Source organism: Corapipo altera, unplaced genomic scaffold (assembly GCF_003945725.1).
Source record: "Corapipo altera isolate COAL_440 unplaced genomic scaffold, ASM394572v1 0, whole genome shotgun sequence".
Classification (NCBI taxonomy): Eukaryota; Metazoa; Chordata; class Aves; order Passeriformes; family Pipridae; genus Corapipo; species Corapipo altera.
In genome coordinates, this window is record NW_020884872.1 from 11,580,263 (window position 1) to 11,598,674 (window position 18,412).

Here is an 18,412-nt window from a genome sequence, read left to right on the forward strand (position 1 = left end):
GCAATAAGTACAATATTTTAAGTGACAAATCAGAAGGGCACATCACTGAACAGCTGCAAATTTAGCATCTGCATTTTAAAACAGATGCGTGGGAGAGCTGCTGCATGTGACACTAGCAAGACCTATTCTGGCATAATCCAGAGGCTTCTGGTCAATATTCTCAAAAGGATGAATTCAGATCACAAGTGCAACGACAGCTTGTAAAACACATAAGGAGAATAGAAGTCTAACTAGAATAGAAGTTATGACTGCTTTCTGTGTACCATCAGGAAACAGACATGAGTCAGAAGAAAAGCCATTTCACTTAAAGGGCACTGAATCTGAGCTGTACAGCAATTATTTTGGCCTTGAAAGTAGAAAACAGAGTAAAAGGACAGACTTAAAAGAAAACTGTTTTAAGAGGAAGTAGGGACTGCATAACAATGAGGCTCTGTCCTCTCTTCCTAAGAATCAGTTCATATATTAAGATAATTGGTTTCAGGAATCACTCATATACTGAATAATTTTACTGTATTTGGGTAAAAATCAATGTGGCACCAGGAAAATGAAGCTATAAATTCATGTAGTGCTTAGTATTATGTCCAAATAGTGTCCTGTCTTATATGGAAATAACTAGACAGAAATAAAGAAATTAAATATATCTCAGGTGTGAATTATGTTAATTCATGCTAGAAATAGAAAACTGTATTTTTTAAAAAAAGATCTAACAAAAAAATTTAAAAGGTGCTTTGAACAGCTGCCTTCTTACTCAGCTTTACTGTGCAAACATCCATCATTTTGAAGACATCTTTCTACAAATTTCTTTTACAACTCCTGTCTAGTCTGGCTATGGCTACTGGAGGACAATTTATGCATTTTTCAGAAGCAGACATTATGATCTATGAGCAATATTCACAATTCAATTAATTATTTTTGATTGATAAAGGTAATAATGATATATTCAATTTAGATTGTCATAAGGGGTTACATTTGATACCATGTGACCTTCTGATTATTAAGAAAGTAAAATGACACAAAGTCTGCATTAAAAATTAAAAATCCTTTAAATTCAAGTAGACTAAAATTTTCTTAATAATATGAGGTCAAAAGTCCAAATTCAAACTAAGAGCCCAAATATTTTATTTAAATACTATGAATACTCTGTAATATAAAATTAAGTTTACTTCCTCCCTAGTGATAGTTTTGTACTTTCTAAATTTAAAATACTGGGATTTCACTGATAGAGGAAAGTATTATTATACAGAATTCCAAAAGGCTCATGGAAATTTTTGCAGAAATTTCTTCTTCCATAGCTAAAATCACCTTACAGAATCAGGACCATTTCAAGCAAGTCATTTGTTTTGATAGTCCAAAGAAAACTGGGCTGTTTTTTCTTAAGCGACATCTGCAGGTGGCCTGGCATTGTAGAAGCTTTGTGTTCTTCCTAGAGACAGACAATTTGTGAGAATTGGCTGCTACAAAATTAAGCCTGGGGTGGCTTTTTATAGCCTTCTCAATCATTCAAGCAGACTAAAAAGATGAAGATCTCCATCCTCTGTTCCTTCAAAACCCTCCTCCACTGTGATGCCTACGAAAAATTGAGAAGGAAGCAGTAGCTGATGGCTACTGTCAAGTGTTTCCAATATGGTTTGGTTATCACCTTGTGTTCCCCAGCTACCCCTATCCAATTTCTCTCTCTTGTAAGCTGTGTGGAGCAGGTTCTGAGCATTTATAACAGAGAGAAATGGCAACTGGGCATTTATGGGCAATCTTGTAATAGACAGAAATAACAATAATTCCTCCACTAACATTAAAATCCCTATTCCCATCCAAACCCTAACCTCAATGTCTGCTTCCTCTCAAGCATACACTATTGCCCATTCAGACAGGGTAAGGTAAAAGAATTTCTTCCACAACTTAATCATAAAAGCTTTCTAAGGGTATAGGCAGATGCACATTTTGTCCGTACAAAGACATTTTATGGAGCTATGTATGGAGAGGAAAATAAAAAACCTGCTTTGGAAGAAGTCCAGCTTGGCCTTTAAAAGCACTAACACCTTTAATTGAAATCTGCTGAACAAACACGATCTGCTGAGTGTCGAGTGCAGTGCAGTCCTACAAATGGGAAATATGGCTGTGTCAAATGGAATTATTTCACCAAATCTTTGCTTCACTGGCCCTTTTTTGGCAGGACAATTTGTGGAAAGGAGTGTACAAGACCAAGAAGCTTTGTAGCTTACTTCTGAGAAGCACCTGTGTTACAGGGTGATTCCCCAAATGGGACCTGCACTGGAGATCCTTTTGCCTTCCCAATCCTGATTCAGAGAGCAGCAGACACACACCTGCCCAACCAGACAGGGAGTACAAAGCTCCACATGGACCTTTCTCAACAGTATGTTAGTGATGGCAGTCACGTTTCTGAGGCTTTTCAAAGGGCAATAAATAAAAGAGGCATAGACATCGTATAAACTCATATATAGCCAGACTGAGCTCAAATGCGTAAGGTAAGAGTGAGCTTATTTACCTAAGCAAAAAAAATCTGCTTATAAATATGCTCTTCATATTCAGTTAGATTACCCCTCTCCATTTCACTCTTCTCTTTCATGTGTGCATGAGTCTTACAGTGTGATAATCAGAAAGTACCATCTGCATAAAAAAATCCCTAGAAACAATTGCAGAGCCTGTGACTACTAGCTCACATTTCAGGAGTAGAATACAGCATGTATTAATGCTTTACTGAAGGAAACTCATCCATCTTCTCAGACAGAAGTCTGTCTTTTGCACTCTCATCACACTGCAAAACACCATATCTTACCGTATCTTAACATCTCACAGCCTCTAATGTGTCTGTTCCCTTAGTGTGCCAGTGAGGTGAGAAGTGCTATCACCCCATTCTGCTTGTGGGAATTGAAGTCAGACAATATGTCTGCACTGCAAAGTAACGCAGTCCTCGAGTAAACTCCTCTCATGGATCATCTCCCCTGCACTGTGTGAGTTCACTGCTGGTTTCTGCTTGGAGTCAACAGGTGAGGGAAGATAGTTCACTCCATCGACCGCCTCTGATACCAAGGTGACAGACTTGGTTTGGTCTGTATTGAACAGTCCTCTGATACCATTCTATCCCTAAGCTTATCCCTCACATAGCCTAGGACACACAATATCTACTACCAGTTTTATGCCTGAAAAAACTATCATGCAGGGGAGGCTGCACTTCACACAACTGAAAATAACCCCCAAATGCTACAATAAAAAACCAATAGTAATAGTAATAACTAAGAGTAGGATTCCACTGCAGGTGACTGAGAAGGAACCCAAGGCCAAATGACAAATACTGTAGAGTCCTGGCTAACCTGTTTGAGAGGGTAAGGCAGTATGTCCATGAGCTGCTCTCCACCCCTTGGAGAAAATTTACTCTATCACAGCCAAAACCAGCACAAGTTTGCTGCCCCCCTTCTTGCCACCTAAGCCAGCTGGCCCCAGAGAGCTGCAGTGGATGTCAGCCTCCCAGCCAAGCCCTCTCCTTCACTTGGGAGTTGATGTTAAGCCAAGGTTTAACATCGGCCAAAGAGGCAAGGATCTCTGTCTAGGGATAATGTATGCCACAGAAAGGATTATGTGATCAACCCAAAGTCACACCAGAGACTACTGACCGATACCAAGTACTATCAATTTTTTAATTATTAATAGCCTTTCTTTAACATCTGTCTTAGAGCAGCCTTCCCCATACCTGTTAGCTGTTACACAGCACATGTGGTAACTACAGGGCTGCACTAGATGGGAAGGCAGTGCTCTGCTGACCACTGCCCATGGCTTTCCAAGCACCCTTCCACACTGCCTGCACATCCTGTGCCTGCCCATCTGCGGCACTTGACACGCTCCCCGTCAGCCAGGCACTGCCAGCTCACAATGTGCCTCTAGAAAGAAGTTGAACTTTGTCAAAACCTGTCACAAAATACAATTGGAGAGCTCCTGCTATTTTAACTGGCAGCTAATTGTCCAACTGGGGTATGAAATGTCAGGAACAATGAATTTTGTAAATACAGAATTTTTGTATAAGGTAGGCAACGTGTGCAGAAGGGAGTCACAATCACAGTTTGTGACTGGTGACAGCTAGAATGGTTCAACTGATAAATAAATTCCACATTTCTGAAGCTAATTCTTGTATCACATCATGTATTTATGTATCAAAGCACATAAAATACAGGACCATTTAAGGATATTTTCTCCCCTATGGATTTGTTTCCAAGTAAAATTTAATGTTCACTAAAAAGAGAAGTGAGAGGTGTGTACAGCCAGAGAAAATGAAGTCTGCATTTGATCATAGAAACTGATAAAGTAGTTCTTGTTTCATGCATGTATTCACCACAAAAGCTATGCACAATACAGATCATGTAACAGTAAAAGTGAACTAGAATTCCTGACATCACCAAAACAAAACCTCCTGCTGAAATCAGTCATTCCATACGTCAAATCCCAACAACTTGGTTATAAAACTTTTGAGTTCCATAAACTAAATTTTATGGAATTCCCTAGAAGTATATACTATTTTGATACTGAGATTAATGATAGTGCTCTCTGCTATATTTTAACTATTTCTGACCATCTAAAGGAAAGTGAGTATTGCTGGACAGTGTATGTTTAACTTTACTCTTTGCTAAAGACTGAGCAAAAAGTGGGCCCTTTCATACTGAAGCTATTTTAAAAATAAGCTTTAAATAGTAAGAGGGACTCTGTGCCCTCTAAGATAACAAGAAAGACAATTTGCACTGTAAAAAAATTCTGGTCTTAAAGAGATGTTCCTCTAAATTTAATTACAAAAATTTGTCTTTTTTTCTGGTGTGACCCTTTCCATTGTCACCGGGGGAAGTTGTGTGAGGTTTTTTTTTTCCTTTTTTTCTTAAAGCCTTAACAGATAATCCTCAAAAGGTTTTGGGTGGCAAAAATTCGTATGATTGTCTTATTGTACTATTTTCCTCTATCCTGCAATAATCTTAAACTATAAATTTCCAGTAAAATAATAAAAAAAGGAAAAAACCTTCATTTTTAAGCTAAGAATACTGTGCCAATTTTGATAGAAAAAATACAAGGTAATGTTATAGGCAACTGTCTCTAGTTGAACATTCAGTCACCTCCATTCATTAAAAAAAAGCATAAAGCCAAAAGCTTATTTCAGAGCATTCAGAGGGGTTCAAATCACAGCATCAAAACAACAATAGAAGTGAGGATTGTAGAACCATAGTTCCTGCCAAATAAGCAATAAATTCACTTATTTCTGTATTTCAGGTGGCACTAATACAGCCTGATACACTTTAGACTAATTATGTTTGCATTTTCACATTCAGGTTTTTTTATTAGATAAACCACAGTCTGTCTAAATATATTGTGTTCAAGCAATGATTTTCATCGTCTGCGTCAGTGTGGGATTAAACACACCAAAGTATATGTTAAAATCTTGACTCCTGCATTAATCTAAAGCCATCTACACAGCTTTACACAGCAAGCAGTTCCTGCCAACCTATGAGATGTACTGCCCATAGCTTCCCCTATTACAAAACACAGACTCCCCCTGAGTTATGAATTCAGGACTAACAAGACAGTTGCCTGTCTTGCACATGTCAAGATACTGTCCTTCAGTTGACTGGTGGCTTCTTGACTCCTCGACTTGCAGAAACTTTAAAGCAACCCATGTGGTAATGCATGAAGGAGTTTGGATGAAAAAGCACATGTAGGTCTGAACCAGACACACAGGTGAGACTTTGCTCAGTGGGTCTTGGTGGAGTAGACGAATGTTCAACACAATGCTCCTGAATTCCATAGGAACAAATTAAAGGAGTATTTTCTGTCTAACAGTGAGTTGAACCAGGCAGCAAAGCACAAGAAAAGCAAAACTCTAGTGGCTAAACAGCCCATAACTGTGCAAATAAAATGACAACAATAATGGTAAAAGTAACATATGAAAATTGACATAATGGTTGTATTTTCAATATTAACACCTATGATTTTATAACAAAAGTTATGTATATACACATATACCTCTGCTTATATTTATAAATATGCTTGTATATATACATCAGAATTTTTTAAAACCCATCAAAACAAACACAAATTAAAACTAAAGGATTCATTTTGACACAAGGCATTTGAGATGGCTGGCAAGCCTTATACATATCCTGTATTTTTATATATTTAAAGAAACATCAAAGCTTTTTAACAAGAAAATTATATTCTCATAGTCATAAAGAATACTCTTGTGATTGCATTAGAGAGGCTGCGCAATATAACTTCTTTGCCCACTGACAATGGGTTTTGCTATGTTAATTAAATAAGTAATACGTCTGTGATCTTTATTCATTAAAATTAATGCAATAATATCTACGTTGAAGGTTCATATTGGACTCAATCTGGCAAGCCGAATGAAATAGCTTCACTGGAGTTACTCTTAAGATCATTCTTGATGAAACACAGAGCTCTGACAGGAGATTCTGCATGAAATCGGTTTACCCTTGCTTCACTTAGTATTATTCCAAATCAGCAAACACAAGGATCTTCCGAGCAGACAAAAACGTCTTCTATTAAGCAAAGCTATGGAAACCACGAGTCTCCAGGCGACAGGTTGTGCCGGGCACGGAGCCCACTGGCTGGGGCATTCCTGGGATGGGGAAATGCCGCCAGTGTCACCGCGGAGCTCTGCGGTCCAGCCGTGGTCGAAAGCCGTCAGCTGGAATTAGCCCAGTGGATGGCACTGAGCACAGCTTGTCAATTCCAGTAACAAGACCTGGAACAAACAGCAGAGGTTTCATATACGAAACCCAAGATCCCCTCACCTCTGGGATTATCTCCCACAGAAACAGGAGCTGCCCTGCTTCATCTTTCCCTTTGGGAAAGCTGCTCTTCCCAAAGGCAGTCAGCACCTGTGAGCACGCAGCAGTTGATGGCTCTGCACCAACAAGGAATGCACTGCATGAAATAAGAGAACCTCACTGCCAAGATTTGAAGATTCCCAAATCTACACACTGAGACCAACAGCATCCTTTCCCACAAAGCCCCGGGCACTGGATTAAGATTTGATGAATAAGAGCAAACACAGGGTCAAAGTTCAGCAGCAAAATCTGAAAGACCTAGTACTATTAACATTTTTGTTCTGTTAACTACATGGGTTACACCTGAACCCTGACAAAAAGGAAAAACACAAGCTACCTTTGATTCATGCCCATCCATATTTAATATGCAATTAATTCAGACAACATGGGAAAAAAAGAAGATGAATAGTGAGGTAATCTTAAATTAAAAAGACTGATTAGTATTTAGGAAACAGGCAGCTGACCCAGCCACCCCCAGCAGTATGACTCACAGTACTATTTTCATATTTGTATTATTTAGCACCTAAAGACCTTAGCTGAGAGTCCTGTTCTGCTAAGAACTTGCATTAAATCCTCTGAAATTATATTCCCTAATTAATTTTCTACTGAGAAGAAAATGTTTTCATTAAAGTTTTATCTCTAAAATGGCATCTTTTGATTCAATTCTCCCAAAATCTAAGTACTAAATAAATAGAAAATATTAAAAAACCTACCCTCCAACCAAAATGGAAATCACTTCTTTTCTGGAGGCTGCAAGAAAGCAAATACTTTCTATGATTTTCAAGGGCTGACAAAAAACTGAATTTCCACTTAGGTAGGGAGAAGATATTAACTTTTTCTCTAACCCTACTTCATATATAATAAAATAGAAATATTAAACAAAGAGTTTATATTACAAATAGATGAAACACGCAAAAAGACAAGAAGACAGAAGGTGCTTACATCTTTCAGAGTTTAGAGACAGGACACTGAAGCATTGACACGTTTAGTAAAGTTTTACAGAGAAGGAATATTTGGAACTAGTGAAAGGGACTGATTTCAGATGCCAAAGAATAAAAGACATACATTGCATTAGCTAATATGAAAGTTTTAAGCATTAAGTGATACTACCAATGGACACAATCAAGAAAAAACACTAATTAAGGAACATCCCTTGTAAGTGAACAGCCATAAGCAGAACTATAGTGTCTGTCCACTGAGCCATGTGCTGGTCCTTTGACAGAATATACATTATTATATATATTATACATTAATTTATATATAAAGCACAGAGGAAGAAATATGAAGGAGGATAAGTTAAACTAACCACAGATTGAAAAATATCTCTAATTTGATTAATGAGCTCAGCATGTACCTTAATATCGCATATATTTTTAGTGAGTGATTTTAAAGAGCTTTACAAGTTTCCCATCACAACAACTGAAAGCACCACAGACCAAGGATGGTGTGGCAATCTTTTAAGAATCTAGACATTCCTTTCAATGAAGAAACAAAATATGAAAGTTGCATATCCTTAAATGATGAAAATTAATGAGACTGTTTATGATGTCAAGAACATAGTGAAGCTTTATTGAATTCTGTTAAAGTTTACAAGATTTTCTTTTTCTAATCAATCTAATCTATTCTTATTAAAGATAAGAAGTAGTATAATCTTTTTTTTCACAGAAATTGACAAAAATTAGGAAATTAGATGATAAAGATGAAGATTGATCCAACACCTACTGAGTGCAGTGGGCTTCTTTCCATTTTCCTCAGTGGGTTTTGGATCAAGACTGTAGTAATGAGGACTTAAAACAGCAAAATTAGGCTGCCCAGTCAGCATTAATAAAATCTTTATTAACCAGTACCATAACTGCTGGGTTTGTAAAATGAACAGGTAATGGTTACAAGAACAAACAGTCCATCTAGTCAGACAGCAGACCTCCAAGGGAAGCCAGTAACAAATCCTTTAGAAGAAGCATTCTTTAACGTTTCCAAAATCACAGACACATACATCCACTGATTACACTATAACTGGGGTACACAGGGTGATAACCTCCTAACTATCTGTTATACAGGTTGATAATCTTAACTAGGTATCCATTACAATGCAAAATTTCAAAATTTTGTTTCTAGTAAGCTATTCTATTCTACTAGAGCTGTTTCTTCAATATATCCTAGAGACAAAGGATTTAAATAAACTATGTAAAGGAGTGCTTTCCTTTACTTTTTCACAATTAAATTTTATTGGTCATCAGAAAAACAATACTTAAGAGAACCAAAACTATCTTTCAATAGCCTTCAGTATTTCCCACTGCATCACCTGTTCTCCCACACTATATCTTCCTCTTTTTTTATGAATAAAACAAAGCCTTCATCTCTTTCCTCAGATAGGAATCTTTTCATGTGGAAAACTTTTCACTTTGCTGCCATTCTTCAGTCCTTTTTTCCTTTCTTAATAGCTTTCTGGATAAGAAGTGACCACAGGCAGACCCATTATTCATACTGAATATGAGAGTCAACTGTTGCTAAATGTTACACAAAAAATACTAAACAAAGCTTTACATTCCTTTTATAACATATATAGCTTTCTTCTGCTGTGAACTGAGCAAACACTCTATTTGAACTTTTCCATAGCAAGGGACAGGAGATTTTTGATAGCATCTCTTCTGTTGGAAAGGTATACAGGAAAGATTCAGATTGTATCTTCCTAAGTTTTATCATTTATACTTCTAAAGTTATAGATGATATCTATAGCCCTAGTGGTGATCTTTGATAGTCCTTTCAAAGCAGGTTTCTGCTTTGGTATTCCAAAATAAATTTGTGTTGTCTTCAAATCAGTTACATTTACAGATCATTAAAAAATATATTGATACTAAATCGACCCCCAAATCCAGTTACCATGTCATGGTATGTTTGAATGATGCTTTGTTTCCTACATTTAGAATAAGAAATAACTAGTGCACTTCCTCTTTATGGCTTGGTCTCAGTCTTTCTCTGTGTGTGCAAGTGAGTAAATGCATAGGTATGTAAGTAAACACATATGTAAGCAACGTGCATAAGCAGGTATATGTATTTCTACGTGTGTACATGTACATAACTCTCCTCTAGTGACAAACAACAAAAATGATCCCTGAAAGTATACATTAAGCTATTAGAGAGCGTCCAAAGGAGGGCCACAAGGATGGTGAAGGGCCTTGAGGGGAAGCCGTATGAGGATCAGCTGAGGGCACTTGGTCTGTTCAGCCTGGAGAAGAGGAGACTGAGGGGAGACCTCGTTGCAGGTACAACTTTCTTGTGAGGTGAAGAGGAGGGGCAGGTTCCAATTTCTTCACTGTCATAACCATTGACAGGACTCGAGCAAATGGCATGAAGCTGAGTCAGGGGAGATTTAGGCTGGATATCAGGAAAAAGTTTTTCACCCACAGGGTTGCTGGGCACTGGAACAGGCTCCCCAGGGAAGTGGTCACAGCACCAAGCGTGACAGAGTTCAAGAAGTGTTTGGACAATGCCCTCAGGCACATGGAGTGATTCTTGGGGCTGTCCTGTGCAGGGCCAGGAGCTGAACTTAATAAAACTGATGAGTCCCTTCCAACTTACATATTCTATGATTCTCTGATAACTAAATATGTATGTATGTGCAGAGAGACAATGCCAATCAGCAAACCTGATTTTGCACTGGTGTTAAGCACATCACCTTCAGCTACAGGATCCCCCAAAGAAATGTCTAGTAGAAAGTTCACAGGCCTTGTCTCTTTTGTATGAGATATTAAACAAAATAAATTGTGTATACTGAATGTGTAGATAGATTGATACACAGACACATTTCCATCACACACAGAGCTTGCTGAAAAGGAAATGCCATGCATTTCTAGGTAGGTTATTCTAAAATGAGTAAAGGTAAGATTTCCTGTGTGGGGAGGGAGGGAAGTTTTAATGTGGGAGGAGACAGCCAGAAAGCATTACAGAAAAGCCGAGGATGCAAAATGCCAAGGTGCTATATGGTAACAGCTGTGCTCTGCTGCCAGCCTGAAATTCTGTGCACTGAACAGCAACCTGATAGACACAGGGCTAAAATTGTTGCCAGGGATCAGTGCCACACAAAAGCATCCTGGCCAAACACATTCCTGTGCAGACATTGTGGCTCCATCCCAAGTCTTCCACTATACCGACAGATCTTGGTGTAGGAATTATCCCTGAGGCGTATGATCTGAGCTCAGAGTCAAATCCAGTAAAGGTCCACTGTCAAATGGATGTAGACAGGGACAATGTACATACAGGTCCCTTACACCGTTAAAGCACAATAATTCTCAGTCTGAGGCAACTGGTCTGGGAAACCAGACAGGTCACAGCCAGTTAAGCTCCCTCCTAACCTCACCAGCAGAAGCCTTTCCCTGCACATTACAATGGATGCATGCTATGACTTCATTTTCCTTGAAACAGTCTAAGCTCTTGGTCGGGATTGAGTAGAAATTGCTACTGACACTCCAAGCACAAACATTACTAAGTGGAATAACTTAAAAGAGGAACTGAGATATTGAGGTTTTATGTGGCAGTTGCACTAGCTTTTTAAGTGGCAGTCTTGTAAGAGCATTGTGACATTTTTGTTGAAAATTCTAAGGTTTATGCTTTGTCAGAGGAAAATTTGATTTGCGCAAATTATCAGTCTTTTCAGTTTTTTCAGCTAACAGAAGACATTCTTTCTCTTATGTCCCTGCCACTAATTTATCATTTTAGGGAGAAGCACCTCCAGTTACCTCAACTGAGAGATCACAGTCTCATTGTGTGACTGGAAACGGGTATGAAAACAAAAAGGTGATGGCCCTCATACTGAAGAGTTTAAGCATTCCCAAAAAAAAAAAAATAGAGCAGTGGGAGTTGGGAACTGCAACAACTTTAGGCATCTGGGTTTCACTAGTGAAGAACAGATAAGAAGAATATAGAAATATATTACATCTCTGAAGAGAGAGTAGGTACTTCACCATTGTCTGTATATTTTTACATTTTTCTGCCCCCTTTTTTAACCCATTCTGCTAGTCTCCATCTTCTTCCTTTTTTACAATGCTCTGTTCACTGTGGAGAGCTGTGAAGGACCAAAGAACAGAAAACTTTCTGATGCCACTAGCCATCCAAACTCCAAGTAGCACTACCCATTGTCTGCCTGCTGAGTGTATAGACCTGTATAGATTGTATAGATCTTGTTGACACATGAGTTAGGTTTCTGTATTTCTTTTCAGAAGCTGTGCTGAGAATTTCCTAAACTATTACCAAAAGTAAAAAAAAATAAAATGGAAATAGTATCTCCTGCATTGGCAAAAATCTCAGTATTTTCATCTTCTCCCTTTCTCTTACTTCATTCTTTGTAATTGCTGCAGTCGATGCTACAACCATTGAAGGATTACTGTATGTTTGTGTGCTGTTCTTATAAACATGAAATTTCTAAGAACATGAAGCAATAAGACTGACACCCTTGGTTCGTTTGTTCAGACCTGGTTATTGAGGCATAAATAGTGTGCTGTATAACACCATGAAATGACCTAGGAATGCCTATAATACACAGGTACAGTGAGACCTAGAAAAACGGAGTACTCAGTGTTAAAACAGAGAATCAGCACTACCTGATTTCTTTGCCCTGGTCTTACAGAGCTTTGGCAAATATCATAGGATTTTCCTTTTCTGCAGGATGGAGTTCCATATGTGACTACCTCAGGGGAATATGCAAAGCTGGAATATTAACATTAAAAACCCACAAGCTTTCATCTTCATTTTTCCCTCCTTCCTCCCCACCCCTCAAAAGAGCTTTCACCTAACTGTGTATTAATTTTAAGCTGTCACAGGTAGAACTCATTGCTGCATTTTATCTGGTTTTGTTTTAGGAGTATGAAAACAATATGAAAGTGCATAAAAAAAATGACACATTAAATGATCCCCTGAGTCACTGTGGTCCATCACCTCATATTTAATTACATTTAAAAAAAAAAAGAAGCATACACTTGAACTGAGAGAGCATAATGGCTGCTTTGGTGCTGCTGTAGACATTCACATAAAGACTTAAAGAGACATATGAATTACTAACCTGACAGGCCGTGACTGTAACCTAAAATAGCCATTATGGTCTCTACTGTGGGTTCTTCTTATTTCATGGACCCCTGACACAATGGATGGAAACAAGACAGAGGTTTATAATAGAAATGCTGACACAACCTTACCTATAGCTGTGCAAATGGTGTCCCTATAATTAAACTTTACAACTTCAGCACCACTAGATAAGTTGCTAGCTTTTAATCATATTAATCAGAGCTTGGATGTTTCAATTGCCATATATTATCACGCAGTGTGCACTATAAAAATAAAAAGATTCCCAGCCGTTAAAGATCACAGCTGTTATGAAACACAGAAGTATATCCAAATGCTTCTCTGTAAGTGCAAATACACTGAAGGAAAACCTCAGTGGGTTATCCCTTTTTTTGTTTGTTTGTTTTCTAATAAATGGGTTCAACATAATAGCCACAGAAAGTACTCCGAATACATTACAAGAACAGCACCGAATAGTAAAAAAGCTTCATTAAGATCTACCCTGTTTCAGATTTTCCTATCAGCAGTAAAACAAGTCTACTGTCTTCAGTGATAATGACAGTCAGAAGCCTGCTCTTTCAGAGGGAGGCACTGAGATTATTCTTCATGCACTGCTGTTTAAAAGCCAGCTCTCCAGCGACAGCAAGGAGTGGGTGGCAAAACTCTCACTGCTTTCAGTGGTCTGAGATTTGGAGCCTGGGAATGTTTTATGTAAATATTTCTCTTCACATTTTCTCTTCATTTGTCCGAGTGATTTACAGCTTTACTTCGGCAATGAAAGTTTCCTCTCAAAGAAGCTACATCTGGTGCAAACTGAACAGATACTGGATAGGAGCTGAAACCCTCTATTTTTACCAAGCGAGTATTGCTAACAACAACAATAAAATTAATCTATAAATAAAACTTGGTTGCTTACTACCCTCTATTATCCTGAATTTGCAAATCCTTGTATTCTGCATGGTACTTTACATGTACCATGTGATACATTCCCACATTGTCAATGCCTACTCTTTTACACCACCAGTTTTATAACACCTTCCGTAGACAAATGAGCTTTCCTTTAAGATGGGTGGTACAGGTATGTAGCCTGTGTGTCACAAGGGGTCTTTTAAGGAATCAATAGAAAGAGCATGCCTGTAATTATGTGTGGCGGAACAGAGTATGCCATGGACATGTCTAAAAATCATAAGAGCTGTAGCAATGCATAGGAGTTGCCATAGTGTTATTCTGACCCCTGAAGGATGGAAACAGAGTTAACTTCACATTCTTTTTTTTCCAATTTACTCAGTATACTCTATGAATGTCAAACTCTAAACTACATTAGCAGGATTTATTAGTGCTTACCCAGACTTATCCTCTAGAAATATGAAAATAGTCATGAACTAATGGTGAACCAGCTTTAAAATACTGATGTTTCCAGGGAAGCAGAGAAAATTATTTTTCAGGCTAGTTGTAGGGTAGAATTACCATGAGTTTGAAAGTGCATTAAATCTAGTAGGTATGTGAAGATCATGTTTATCAAGAGATGCAAAACTCACTCTGCTCTCATCTCTTCTTAACCGAAAAATATTTTAGTGGCATTTTGTCAGAATGGATTCAGAGTGAAGTGGAGAAGGACATAGGTCAGTGATGATAAGATCACTCATTTCAGCTGAGTTAACATTTCATCAGGTTTACATTTTTCAGAAAATGCATCTGTTAGAGGTATGGGGCCTCAGCAGTACCTTTGTGAGCTTATCTGTCTTCAAGGAGTGCTCTTTCTCCTCCTCCCCTTGAACAGATAGGAAAAGCGATTCAGGATTCTAAAATGGGTATTAAGGCATATCTTGATACTACTACCTTCGTGGACAATTTGCTAAAAAAGTCCATCAGAGTTAAACAGATGGGGCTCCTGTTACACCTTTGCTCTTCACCTCCTTACTTCTGAGACACTTGAGATGTGCTAATGGACCACCTTTTAGTTTCCTGTAAATCTAACAGGTATATTAGACTGTTGTATCTGACAGTACTTTTTTCTAAAGTCAGTCACGCTGTATTCTAACACGCTGAAGCAGCACCCTGCCAAAGCTGTGAGGCAGTCACTCACTGCACACCCGGAGAGAGAGACAACGCTGTCTATGCTGGGCGCTCACACTCAGGGCAAAGCATAGACAGCGCTGCCTTGAGCACTGGAAGAGGGGTCAGCAGAATGACTTGCTTGAAGGTAGGCGACGGCGAGGGGGGAGGAGGAGAATCAATTTTAATTTCGGCTTTGTTCCTCCTTCGCTTAGCTGTTGCCATGCACCGAAGTTCCAGGTTGCGGTGTGACCTTGCCGAGGAGCGCGCAGCCCGGGCTGCTCAATGGGACCATTGTGCAGCCTCGCAGGGGCTCTTCGGGAGCCCTCTCCCCGGGTGTGGCTGAACCAGCGCCTCGGCAGCCTCCTCCTCCTCCTCCGTGAACTCCCTGTCCCGGGAAACTCCGCCAGCAGCACGCTGATGCAAAAGGCAGCCTGCAAGAGGCAAACCCCTTGTCAGGAGCCGAGAAAGGATCTCCCCTCCTCTGCCCAGGTCTCCATCCCCCGCTGCCGGGAGCGCCACAAAGTTAACCCAAGTGATCGATACGCTATAGGACCATATTATTCCACTATCGGCGACTGATGCCACTGATGTAATCAAGTTACATAATCGCCGTCTTTGCACAAACACATCCATCTTCCTACAGACAGATCTGCATATCTTCTTCCATCCATTATGCATGAACCCACCAGCAGTACATAAGGGTACATATTTTCACACACACCATGTAACTTTAGCATTGCAGTGCATTGCACTGCACAACGTCATCACTATCGATTCCTTAACCTTCCCCCATTCCTTCTTATCAGAACTGATTTAGCGGAGAAAGACTACCTATGTGCATTGCTCGGATTCCTTTAAATCTTTAAAGGCTGAAGTGGTTTTCTTGCTCACTTCTGTTCCTAAGAAGATGATCTTTTCTTTCCTTTTTTTCCCTGTCTCGCTTCACACCACAAGTAACGGGAATGAATTCCCACACAGTCCCTCAGCCAAATGCATGTATGTACGAAATACCGAAGATAGCATCTCTGTTTGCACATCTTCCAACTCCCATACACGTGGTCTGAGCTTTCAGTAGGTAAGTTATTGGGTGAAAAAAATATTTTGTAAGAGCAGCTGGATGAGAGATTTTTCAGGCTAGTGACATTTACGGTATTTCTCTACTATCAAGCTGAGGGGTTTTTTGTCCTTACTGTCCCTCAGTTAATAATTTCCTTGCAGGAACAGTTGCAATCCCAAATTACCAGTGGCATTTAACCCCTTTAGCAACAGTGCACTGTACCATGATCAATAAGGATCACCACCTTAAAGTTTAACAACTTGAAGAGCAGGATTTCTCTACCTCCATTGCAGCTATGAAATGCAGCAGAACGCTGCACAGAGTTGGAAACATTTATTTAACCAACGGATGGGCTCCGAGCTCATACTAATTAGATTCCATCACGGAGAGCTTCTTCATTAGCACATACCCTTTTCAGTCAAATATATTACAACAGGGAAGATTAAAAAAAAATAAATAATAGGGAAAATTAAAGACTCCTTGCTTTTACAGTACTCCCTCAAATCCAGAGGGTGCATGAAGAAGAGAGGAGATTTTTAATTAATTTTTTTTTATTTATCGCAAAAAGCACTCACCAGAAGAACTACTGCAGTTATTCCACTTAACTACCAATAGCGACTGGAGCCCCCTCGCATCAGGGTAATGCAGCAATCCCGAAAGTGCCCATTTCAGTCACCCGCCACCAAGTTTAGAAATGCTGGGCTTTTGCCTGGATAAAATGACCTTACCCACAGGAGTCTCCCGAAATATCCCTCCGGTGCGATCAGTCAGCGAGGCGAGTGCCGGTCACCACACTGCGCACTCGGCCGGAGAAGCCCCGTGTTTACTCCTGGGGCTGAGCTGGCCGCGAGTGCCGCGGACGCGGCGCCCATCCATCCACCGCTGCCAGCTCCGCCGCGGGCGCAGGTAATTCCATACAGACTTCGGCGGCCCCCCCCGCCCCCCCCGAGTCGCCCCTTCCTTCCTAGTTCAGAAAGTGCCCGCGTCGCCGGCGGGAGGTACCATCCAGGTGCGGCTGGGGGGGGGAGGGGGGAAGGGGGCGGCCGGCCTGGGCCCCCGCACCGCCCGCGGGCAGCTCCGCGCCCAGCGCGCCGCCGAGGGCCAGATCCCGGCTTCCCGCACAAGTATCCGGCGAGCGACGGTCCAGAGGGGTTTCCTGGTGCTGGGAAAGCGCTGCGGGGGGGGCCGGGGGGAGTGTGCTTGCCGGGTCCTAGCACCCGCACCGCAGGAAAAAAAAAAAAAAAAACCAAAAAAAAAAACCACCACCCCACACCAACAAAAAAAGATGGTGGGGAGGTTTGGGGGGGTAAATTCTCCAGACGCGGAAAAGAAGAAAGGAAAAAAAAATTTTTAGTTGTCCGCTTGCCCCGAACGATACTAATCTCCGGCGAAAATGACAAGTGATCAGCAAAGAAGAGGAGGTCTTGATTGATAACCACAATCCACCCAAAATATCCTCGGGAGCAGAGGAAGAGAGGGAGGGAGGGAGAAGGAGAGAGAGAGAGAGGCGAGAGAAACTGCAGTGCATAGACGATCCCTGTGTTCCTACGAGCCGGGCTGGCTCGCTCGGCGGAACGCGCCCTCCGCCGGGCCGGCAGGAAGGGGCCGGCACTGCCCCCCGATGGACAGCGCCGCGCTCGCCGCTCCGCGACGGCTCCGGAGGAGGGATCGTGCTGGGGGGAGCCGGGGGGGGAGGGCCCTTCGGAAGGGATCCTGGAGAAACTCCTGGGTGGTGGGGCCTCCCTCCCTCCCTCCGCCCCGGCGCCGCCCGCCTCCCGCGCCGCCTCTGCCCGCAGCGCTCCGCACCCGCCCGGGACGGGGCTGGGGCAGGGCAGGGGCACGGGAGGATGAACGCGACACGAGCGGGGGTCACCCTTCTTCTCTTCTCCTCTTGTGCTTTATTTTATTTTTCTCCCCACCTTCTCCTCCGGTTTCCGAAGTGAAGTGTTTTAGGAGAGATGATACATTATCTATTCTTGGATTTTTATAAGGCAAACTGTGGGCCTCGCTGTTGCCATGGGATCTTCTTTGTGCGAACTCTCTGAACTGTGTGGGAACAGTTTTATTTCCTTCCCTTCAGATTTTTGTCGGTTTTTTTTCCCTCCTTGTCTTCTGTAACTCTTCCGAAGATATGTATCAAAATGTAACTGCATTATTGCCAATTAAGATTAACAGCAGCTGCAAGGTGCATCTAATTAGGAATGTTAATTACTTCATGAAATAAATAGTCATTTGCAGATGTTTATTACACTAAACAAATGTTCTATAAAACATAACTCTCAAATTCTGACGCTCCCCCCAATAAATTTGATCCCATTTCTGCAAGAAGTTGCAAGGGAGCAGGCACCCCTCTACCATAGCATTAGTCCTGCAGGTGCACGCTCACAGGGAAGAGAGACACAGA

At 40.8% G+C, this 18,412-nt stretch overlaps 1 protein-coding gene across 1 annotated transcript in view; it reads right to left on the reverse strand.

Annotated features, from left to right (window-relative positions):
- The window catches only part of IL1RAPL1 (interleukin 1 receptor accessory protein like 1), a 697,887-nt gene extending 680,741 nt beyond the window's left edge, over nt 1-17,146 (reverse strand). Inside the window, exon 1 of the mRNA XM_027636621.1 lies at nt 16,737-17,146. The gene's annotated coding sequence lies outside the window, so the exon portion shown is untranslated. The remainder of the gene's footprint in view (nt 1-16,736) is intronic.
- Between the last annotated feature and the right edge of the window lie 1,266 nt (nt 17,147-18,412).